The following is a 9,246-nucleotide window of genomic DNA, read 5'->3' on the forward strand; positions in this document are numbered from 1 at the left end:
GCGTTTATTGAACTGAATGAATACTCAGTCTTTGCACTGTTTTAACTGCCTGTCTTGACAAAGTGCCCTGAAGCTTTATCTCAGTGAAACCAAAAAATTCTCCCCATTAGTCATATATTAAAAAATCTTTAGATTTAATATGAAAAAGGCAGGTTGGCTAAGGTTTTAGGGTTATAAGTGATTTTGATATACAAAGCACATATCTGTCCAGTAGATTTATTTAACATTTCCTGAACAGTGGAAACTGAAAATTCATAATCTCCGCACAGGCTATTTCTGTCTATAGACCTATTTCTTTAAGGAGTGTAACAGAGCACTGCTGTGCTACAAGGAAATATTAAAAATAACTGGTGGTTCTGCACCAACTGTGTTCTAATTCATCAGAATGGAGAAGTATCATAGTTTGGTTGGATTATTTCTTTATCAAATTATTTCATTTTAAAAATACAAAATGTTACAATATATCAAGGTGTTCCCCACAAAGCCTAACATGAAAGCCCAAAGTGGTCTCTACATTTCCTACAGCTACGCAATCTATTCACAGAAATCCTCCAACATCTCTTAAAGTAACACCAAAACAATCAGTATGATGCATTTTCAAACAATTTCCCTTGGTTTGTCTTAGCTGAGATCATACGGGCTAGTCTTTACTAGAAAGTTAGGTAGTAGTAGAACATGACATGGAGGAGGAGGAATTTTAACATGGGAGTTACGACTTGGCAGTCAGTGTCGACAAGTTGTGTGTGTACATGTTAGCTTGTCATTGGTAAAACCCTATGGAAACTAAGTTAATATTGTGTCAGCTGGTTGTGGTTAACAATAACATGACAGATTGTCCCTGTCTTCACTGACTTAAGATTTATTAACATAACTTGACTCAGTTTGTTTTAGCACTACCTAAAGGTCTAGACAGGGCCGGCTCCAGGGTTTTGGCCGCCCCAAGCAGCCGGAAAAAAAAAAAAAAAAGCCACGATCGCGATCTCCGGCGGCAATTCGGCGGGAGGTCCTTTGCTCCCAGCGGGAGTGGGGGACCGTCCGCCGAATTGCCGCCGAATACCTGGACTTGCCGCCCCTTGCCGGAGCGGCCGCCCCAAGCACCTGCTTGTCAGGCTGGTGCCTGGAGCCGGCCCTGGGTCTAGTGAAGGAACACTTAGTTGGTTTACACACACTTGCTCATTATTCCATCCTACATAATCCACTATTGGACTCCTTGGTCCTTGATTTCCCTGGTGTTAATCACTGTTTTTATTTCCATTAAAGTGCCCTGCAAAAGGGATTTTTAATCTTTAAAGAACTCTACATTTACATCTTTAATGCTTGCTAAGAGCAATACTTAAGTCATTCACCAATACATAAAATCCTTCAGTCCCTCCCATCCTAAGACAAATCAAAAGTCTTAAAGGAATGGGATGAAGTGAAGTTTTGGATCCCCCCCAAATCATCCTATAACAGCCAGCCAAGTCTCATAAATAAGACCCTCCAAATCTCGCCTTGAGAACAAGAAAAAAAATTAGCCTCTGCTAGAGGCCAGAGATATTACAGAACTTAAAGGAGTACACACTTCAACCATCAGAAATTGTTTACAACAACGGCTATTTATATAGCACCAATAGTATAGTGTGCTGCAACTTCTCTATCTAGAAAAGGTTTGCTGCTGGCCGCCTTACAGATCACAGCTGAGATCACCTATGTTGTCTGAGGAAACTGGAGACAGGGTTTGCTTTCCTTCCTCCCCCCCCCCCCCCCCCCCAGTGAAGGTCCTCAGTATTGGAATTTGCTTCTTCCCTGACGGGAAAGCCTAAGTAGGGTGACATTCAAGGTGCACCACATGTTGTCTTGGGTATTTCTGTGCTGGTGGAGAGAAAACAGGTTCAGCTTTGTTGAGATAGGGAAGTTAATTGTGGACTTTGTAATAATTCATATAACATTTTACATGTACCTAGAGTAGAAATCTATTTCCATATCTTTAACATTAGTGTGTATATTTTACGTAATCTGAGATGCCAATCTCTTTTACAAGTCTGGCAGTGTCTTGACAGTACTTGTATATACAAATTATTAAAGATACATGACCATCATATCCCGCAGAAGAGGAAACTGATGATCCAAAATACACCTAATAAAAGCAAGATTCATTCTGCAGCAGGGCTGGAACAAAGAAGAGAATCTGATATGCAAGTCACAAAGAGATAATGGTTCACAACTTGAGGCACTGGAAGGTTTTAAAAATTGAAAAAACATGCAATATTATGCTTAGAGCCCTGTGCGGATACAAAAATGTGGATCCGCATCTGCCAGAATTAACATGCATCCTACCTGCGATCCGCTAGCCATATTTTATGTGTATCTGCACCTGCAGCAGCAAGCTGTCTCACAAGGGCTAGCAATGGGGAAGAGGGCAGAGATGAGTGAGCAGGGGGGATCTTGCAGGGAAGAGGCGGCGCGAGGGCGGAGACTGGAGGTAAGGGGCAGTGCGGGGGCAGGATCTTGAGGTGAAGGGGCATCACATCACGTGCTTCTCCTGGGAGCTCATGAGCTATGGCAGCAGCACTGTTGCATCATGGCAGGGTGGAGGGGTGGGATGCTAGGGGCTCACCCGCACCAATTGCCGGGGGTGGGTCCTGCTGCCCAGGAGCCGGCAGGCCAGGAGCATGGCCAGTGCTGCCGGGCCAGGCCATGGCCAGAACACTAGCACTGCCCGAGGGGCCCGAGCTGCTGGACAGGAAGCGGCACAGCAAGCAGGTGCTGGACAGCCCTGACTCCGGCCTGCTGCCCAGCCCCAGCCACTGGCTGCTGGCCACCGGCCCCGAGTGCGCTGCATCCCCCATGCTGCCTGAGCCACATGCCGTGGGCCAGGTGCCGCATGTGATCAACTATCCACATCTGATTGACTATCTGTGGGTATCAAGCGGATATCCATGGATTTGCAGGGCTCTCATTATGACTATACTGGGGGAGGGTCTGCAGTAAAAGTAATCTTATTTGTACATAAAATGGATAAGAGGAGAGTGGTCTTGTGGACAAAGCACAGGACTCTAGGCACAGTATGTATTACATGCTGCATATTCAGACAGAATACACAATTAAAATCACTTCTATAGAATATAGATAGAGGAGGTAGCTATATTATGCTGCACTGTACGTTGACATCAGTATCTATTTATTTGAAACTTACAGGTGTAGGTAATTTAATTAATGTTGGATTAAGGTCTCTGTTGGGTTTATGAATAGGTTATCAAGCATATTTTTGCATGCATAGGTTCTGGAACTAGGGATGCTGCCACACCCCCTAGCTTGAAGTGGTTTCCATCATGTACAGGATTTACAGTTTGGTTCAATGGCTCCTAGTACCCCCACTATACAAATTATTCTAGCATCCCAGTTTGCATGTGCCTACTTTTGTCTGGGGGAGGGAGAGGAGGCATAGTCAAAACTTGTAACTCAAACAGGGGGCTCAGCTCAAAAGGTTTGAAAACCGCTGATTTAAAGGATGTGTTGACCCATTACACAGGAGGAGAATTTACTCCTGGGGGTATTCTGCACAACTGTGTGTGCATAATTAATGAGCCGTGCATATTTTAAAGTTCTGGGGCAGAAAAAAGCTTCTGCCAGAAAGTTGCTGCAGTTCCGCCTTTGCCCACCAGAGAGAACAGAGCAGCAGCTCCCGGCCAGCTAGGGAAGAGAAAGAGCCTGCCTTCTTCACAGCGTCTATTGGACCAGGTCAGGAGACAGGGTCTATGGGGAGAAAGATAGCGTGGGGCTGAGGGGGGTCAGACAGGGGCTCATAAGGATTAAGGGGAGAGGACAGATTGGGGCAGGAGCTAAATGGCATTGAAAGCACAGGGCCACAAGGGGAGGGATATGCAGGGCCACATGGTGACAGGGAGGGGCTACAGAGCCACATACAGATGGGGGTGGCTGAGTGGGGGCACAGAGACACATTGAGACGGGGGAGGAGATGCAGGGTCACATGGGGATGGGGGAGTGGGTGTCTGAGTGGGGGTGAAGGGACACATGGACAGGGCTACCAGGACACATGGGGATAGGGATAGATGTGCCTGACTGAAGGAGAGGCTAGGGGTCAGCCAACGTCTGCATAGGGGAAGCTCCCTAACAATCCCTTCCCACCCCCCAAAAAACCCTGTTCCATACTTTTCCCATCCATACCCAACAACCCTCAAAGTTCACACCCAAGCTCCCTCCTAGCAATTACTTCCCTCTCCCTCAGTCCTCCATTACCCCTGACTCCCCCAAGCCTTTGCACTGCTTTTGAGGGGAGTGGGAAATACGGTTCTGTATTGTAGTTTAAATGAATTATTACTCAGTTCTGTATTAATATGCCTAGTAAGGAATCTATTGGTCAAAAACCATTTCCTGAATCATTTTTGTTGTCTGTATTGTTACAGAAATACTTGCTGACAGGTATTTTGAAATAAATTACCAAAAATAATTGAAACTGGTGTGATTAGATTGTGTGATCTTGACAAATAAAATATGCAGAATTTTAAAATATTGTGCACAGATTTTTTAATTTTTTGTTGCAGTATTTCCCCAGAAGAAAGAATTTCACCCTACATGCATACCTTGCTAATTCAGACTGACCAGGTCATTTCACATTGCTGAAAATTGCATGTCTATGAGTAGGTGAACAAAAGAGGCAGAGAATGCATCGAGAGTATTTTGTTTACTTACTTTAAAAGATATAGTTCAGTTTGTGTTGGTTGTACCATAATTGAGCATAGTAAGTGTACCTAGTATAGCTTGTAACAATAATTACTAAACAAAAACACATCACTGCAGAACTCTGCTGTTTAAATGGCATCAGAGAAACAGGAATAGGCAGCAATTTTTGGTGCTAATTGTGAATGTGTATGTTCCCAAAGTTCTACTGAATTTACAGAGATTTAAGAAGAATCAGAGCACTCAGAGACAAAAATCTGGCCTTTGTGGCCACATTAAACAGAACTGTGTCTACAAGAAACAAGTCAATATTGAAAGTTTACAAAATATAAGTGAGTGTATTAATTCTGTATCAACTGTATGCAGTTAAGTTTTTTTCTGAGTAGCTAGGTTCACCAGCTCTTTTCAGAGAGTTAAAGTAAATATTAAAAAAATAGTCATGCCTTGTTTTAGCAGTAAAAATATATTGTCCTCCAAAATTTCTGCAAATATAAAACAAGCTCATAAACTGTAAATGGATTTGCTTACTTATCAGACATTTTGTAACTTGTCTATTTTCAGATTGTAAAAGGTGGCTTTGGGACCTTAACTGCTTGACAGATTTTATCTACTTTAGAAGTGTTACATATGATTGAATTAAGCTCTCTCCAAGCTTGGATGCTCTGAAATCAATGAGTGTCTTATTTTCAATGGGAGAAAGCTCAAGCCCCTTCAAATACTTGGTTTTGTTGGGGTTTGTTTTGTTTTTGAGTGCAGCAGTTTGTTGTTTAGATATGTTTTAAAATTAGAATTAAGAGGAAATAAAGCAATAATTATCCACAGCATGTGCCCTGATGGCTGTCAGCAGTTAGTTAAACCTATTCCCATAAATTTCTAACAAAAGATTAATAAGGTTATTATAGTTGTTGGTATTATATTCATTTAAGTTATTAGTTCACATCACAGTATGAAGAGATTTATACATGTTTTCCTATTTGAGTCTGTGACAACACAATTGCTTCTCTCTTATCAAATCTAAGGCCCCATATGGTGCATGGCTTTACTCAAATGAGCAGTCTTATTAATTTTGGTGTGACTGTTCATGCGAATAAAAGTTATATCTTTTCATGTTTTGAAAATCGGGGCCTTAATATGTAGCCTTATGAGGGCATCTAGCTGTCTTCCTCATGAGCGGTTGCTAAAACATGTTATCCTTCTGAATTTTGGATATAAATATTGGGGTAAAGTCCATTTTATAAATATAAGTACAGTACCCAACTCAATACATTATAGATATAGGCTCCAATTCAGTAAATACTTGCACATGTAAGTAACTTTACTCACTGGACTACTCCTACAAGCAAAATTAAGCACATATATAAGGGTTTCCAGGATTTCAAGGTGACTGTAAAACTCCATTTTTTAAAAAAAGAGAGTATCTTAAACCTTTTCTCACCACTTTTAATTTTTTTTTTTTTTTTTAAGAATGATCAGAGATTCCTTTTTCATACTAGGGACAAGGACAAGACTTACTGATGTCAGCCTCAAAATTCAATGTCATTTGAGACCTTTACCTCACATCCTTACTCTTAAGATTCTGAATAGAACAAACATCAAAAAGCAAATAACTATTCAATCTTAGGCTTTGTGGTTAAAAAAAATCCAATAACTATTTAGGAAAAAAATTGCATTAGTGTCACAATAAGTAATCCACAAAAGCTGAATGCATTGCAGGTGTACAAGACACTTCTTCAGAATGCTACTGTACTTAAGTAAATAAAGTGATATTAAAAAACTGCAAACATCACCTAACAAACCAGAATAAAACGCCCCACTTGTTCTCTGTAATCTGAACAAAACACACATCAATCACTCCACAGCGCATTAGTATGGGACTCCCTGGCATGATGTGTTCTAACACAATTAAAATCACTTCTGTAGAGCAGGGTTAAAGGAGACAGAATGAGGAACAGAATATAGATAGAGGAGGTAGCCATATTATGCTGCACTGTATATTGACATCAGGTCTTAACCCTTGTGGCTGAAATATTTGGAGCTTGTGGTCATATTAAGGAGTCACAATGGGTAAGGCAGACAAGATTTTCTAACACTATGGAAGCAGATGAATGGAAAATTTCATACAGACCGTGAGCCACTCAGCAGACGAACAACTATTCATTAACTCGAGAGGCTATAACCATAGGGCCAAACATATCTGGACACACATTTGGTGCGTGGATAAGGCGATCCACATACCGTACTCTTTATACTCCAGAGCTATAGTGACACACATGATGAGCTACAGTTATCTGGCTGGTTTAGACCCACCTAGCCCTATAGCGACGCACGGGGTAGGCAGGCAGGCTAACTCCCCAGCAGTGGAGCTTTTCCACATCCTCTAAGCCCCGTGGTTTTCCACCTGCCCTTCGCAGACCTCGGGGCGGGGGAGGGGGCGCAAACTATGTCTGATTGCCAAAGGGGTCTGAAATTGTCTAGGCGTTTGCAACTGAACAAAGGTTGGAAAGCACCGCTGTGGCTCGGAAGCGTCACACCCACCGCGGATGGGAGCTCTCCAGCTGCACCCCCGCTGAAGACAGCAATAAGCCAAGGGCCAGCGCTGGCTCAGCGCCCCCCCCTCCCCTCCCCATAGCGGTAGGGTGCCTCCCGCATGCCCTGGTCGCCGGAGAGCAGCGGCAGGAGCCGGGGGCTCAGCCCAACGTCCCGAGCGCCCAAGACCGGCTCAAAGGAGGCGTTTGCAGGCACAGCTTGCGCCAGCCCCTCCCCGGCTCGCCCCAGGCAGAGGCGAGCGAAGCAGCGGCCCCGGAGGCCGGGCATCTCACCTGCCAGGCGCTCGGGCTGCTCCCGGGCTCCTCTCCAGCTGCCCCGGGCTTCTGCTGCGATAGAAGCCGCGAGGCGGCGGCGGCCTCTCCAGGTAACAGCCGGGCTCCGGCTCACGGGAGCAGCCTCTCAGCAGCCAGCCCCGCCCGCTGCTTGCTCCGCGCCGGGGGCAGGGCCAGGCGGGTGGCGGGGAGGCGGGGGCCGCTGCTATGCTGCAGCAGGAGCCGCGCGCGGCAGCCGGCGGAGGAACGGGGCCGGGCTGGGTCTAGACGCAGAGAGCCCCGCGCTCGGGGGGTGCCCACGCCAGCCCGTGCCCCAGGCAGGTCTCTTGCATCATTGCCTCGGGTGAGGGGGCAAATGACAGGCGCTCAGCGTGCACCCAGTTCCCCTCCCCGGCCTGGGGCCGCTTGGTGCACGCGCTGGTCACGGGACGTGAAAATTGGGCCAGCCACGTTTTGAACGGTTGGCCCAAGAGCCGTCCACACACACACAGGACCAGCCGAGTATGTCTGCTGTTGTAGGGGGACAGACACGTGCAGGAGGCCGCTATGCGGCTCCCACGTCTGCGGCCAGGACCCTCGCTCTGCACAGCCTTGAGCCTGCCTCAATCTCATCCAACCGCCTCCTGCCTAGAAAGAGCGATGCAAAACCTAGAAGGGAAGGTCAAAGGGGTGGTGGAGGTCAGGACTGGAGGGTTAGGAGGATGAACAGAGAGCATCAAAGGCCAGAGTCTTCAGAGGAAGAGCAGGGCAAGCGGGGATGGGGGAAGAAGGGACTGGCGGAGTTGGAGGAGCAGCATAGGGCACAGGAAACATCAAAGGACTAATCTGACAATAGGGGAACAGAAAATCAGTTTATTGAACCTTGTGTCAAAAGAAAAATCTGAAAGAAAAACAATATACGTTATTTCTGGAACTGTGCACTTTAGAATTAACTTTCTCCCAGCACAGAAAAGTTAAAATCTGGATGATTTCAGGAATTTTTGTGAGGTAAGGGCAGCTTTGGACACTGCTTCCATGAATTACTGTTATCCGCCCTTATGGCCTGTGTGAAATGAATTTGCCATTCTCAGGCTGGTTCTAAGTAAGCAAATGTCCACATCACAGGAAATGCCCTCACAATTTGCGCCCTTGTTGGGAGTCTCAACAGCAAGGATAAGGACCAAGTGGGGATTTTGATTGAATTATTAGCTCACCCAGAGAGGTGGTTCTACCAGAACAGAGTTGAGCCACATTGGCAAACCAAGTAATTGTGCCTGGATATGAGCTACATAACTGTTTAATTTGTTGTTAGATTCTCTCCAGTTATAACATATAGAACATATATAAATCTTTAATGGTTCTTTTCTATTGACATCTGTTGCTAGAGCTGTGTAAAGCAGCAACCTTGAGTGGTTGGAGCAAGGTACAAAGAGTTATGAGAACTAGCATCTATTCCAAAGTTTGTCACAAGTTTGCTTTTTGCCTGGGCAAGTCATGTAACCTCTCTGTAATTCAGTTACTTCATAGATAATCTGTGGGGAATTTTATGGGGATAGTAAGGCTTTTTGAGATCTTCAGATGAAAAGTGCTCTGTACATTATTATAAGGTTAACACTGTACAGATGATCTGTTTATCTATTTGTCTTTATTAAAATGTCAGTAAAATGTATGGCCGTACAAAAACATTTTTTAGTTTTGCTTGTAAGAGATGAGAGGTGAAAGGAAGAGGAAGATCAGAAAGGATACCTATATTTAGAGAGGGGAAATT

General features: G+C 44.8%; 1 protein-coding gene across 2 annotated transcripts in view; it reads right to left on the bottom strand.

Annotated features, from left to right (window-relative positions):
* SCRN1 (secernin 1) overlaps positions 1-7,633 on the bottom strand; it is a 52,351-nt gene extending 44,718 nt beyond the window's left edge. For both annotated transcript variants that reach the window (XM_005297014.5, XM_065587043.1), the window contains exon 1: positions 7,500-7,633. The gene's annotated coding sequence lies outside the window, so the exon portion shown is untranslated. The remainder of the gene's footprint in view (positions 1-7,499) is intronic.
* Positions 7,634-9,246: the final 1,613 nt, after the last annotated feature.

The sequence above is a fragment of the Chrysemys picta genome, chromosome 2, assembly GCF_011386835.1.
Source record: "Chrysemys picta bellii isolate R12L10 chromosome 2, ASM1138683v2, whole genome shotgun sequence".
NCBI classification, from domain to species: domain Eukaryota; kingdom Metazoa; phylum Chordata; order Testudines; family Emydidae; genus Chrysemys; species Chrysemys picta.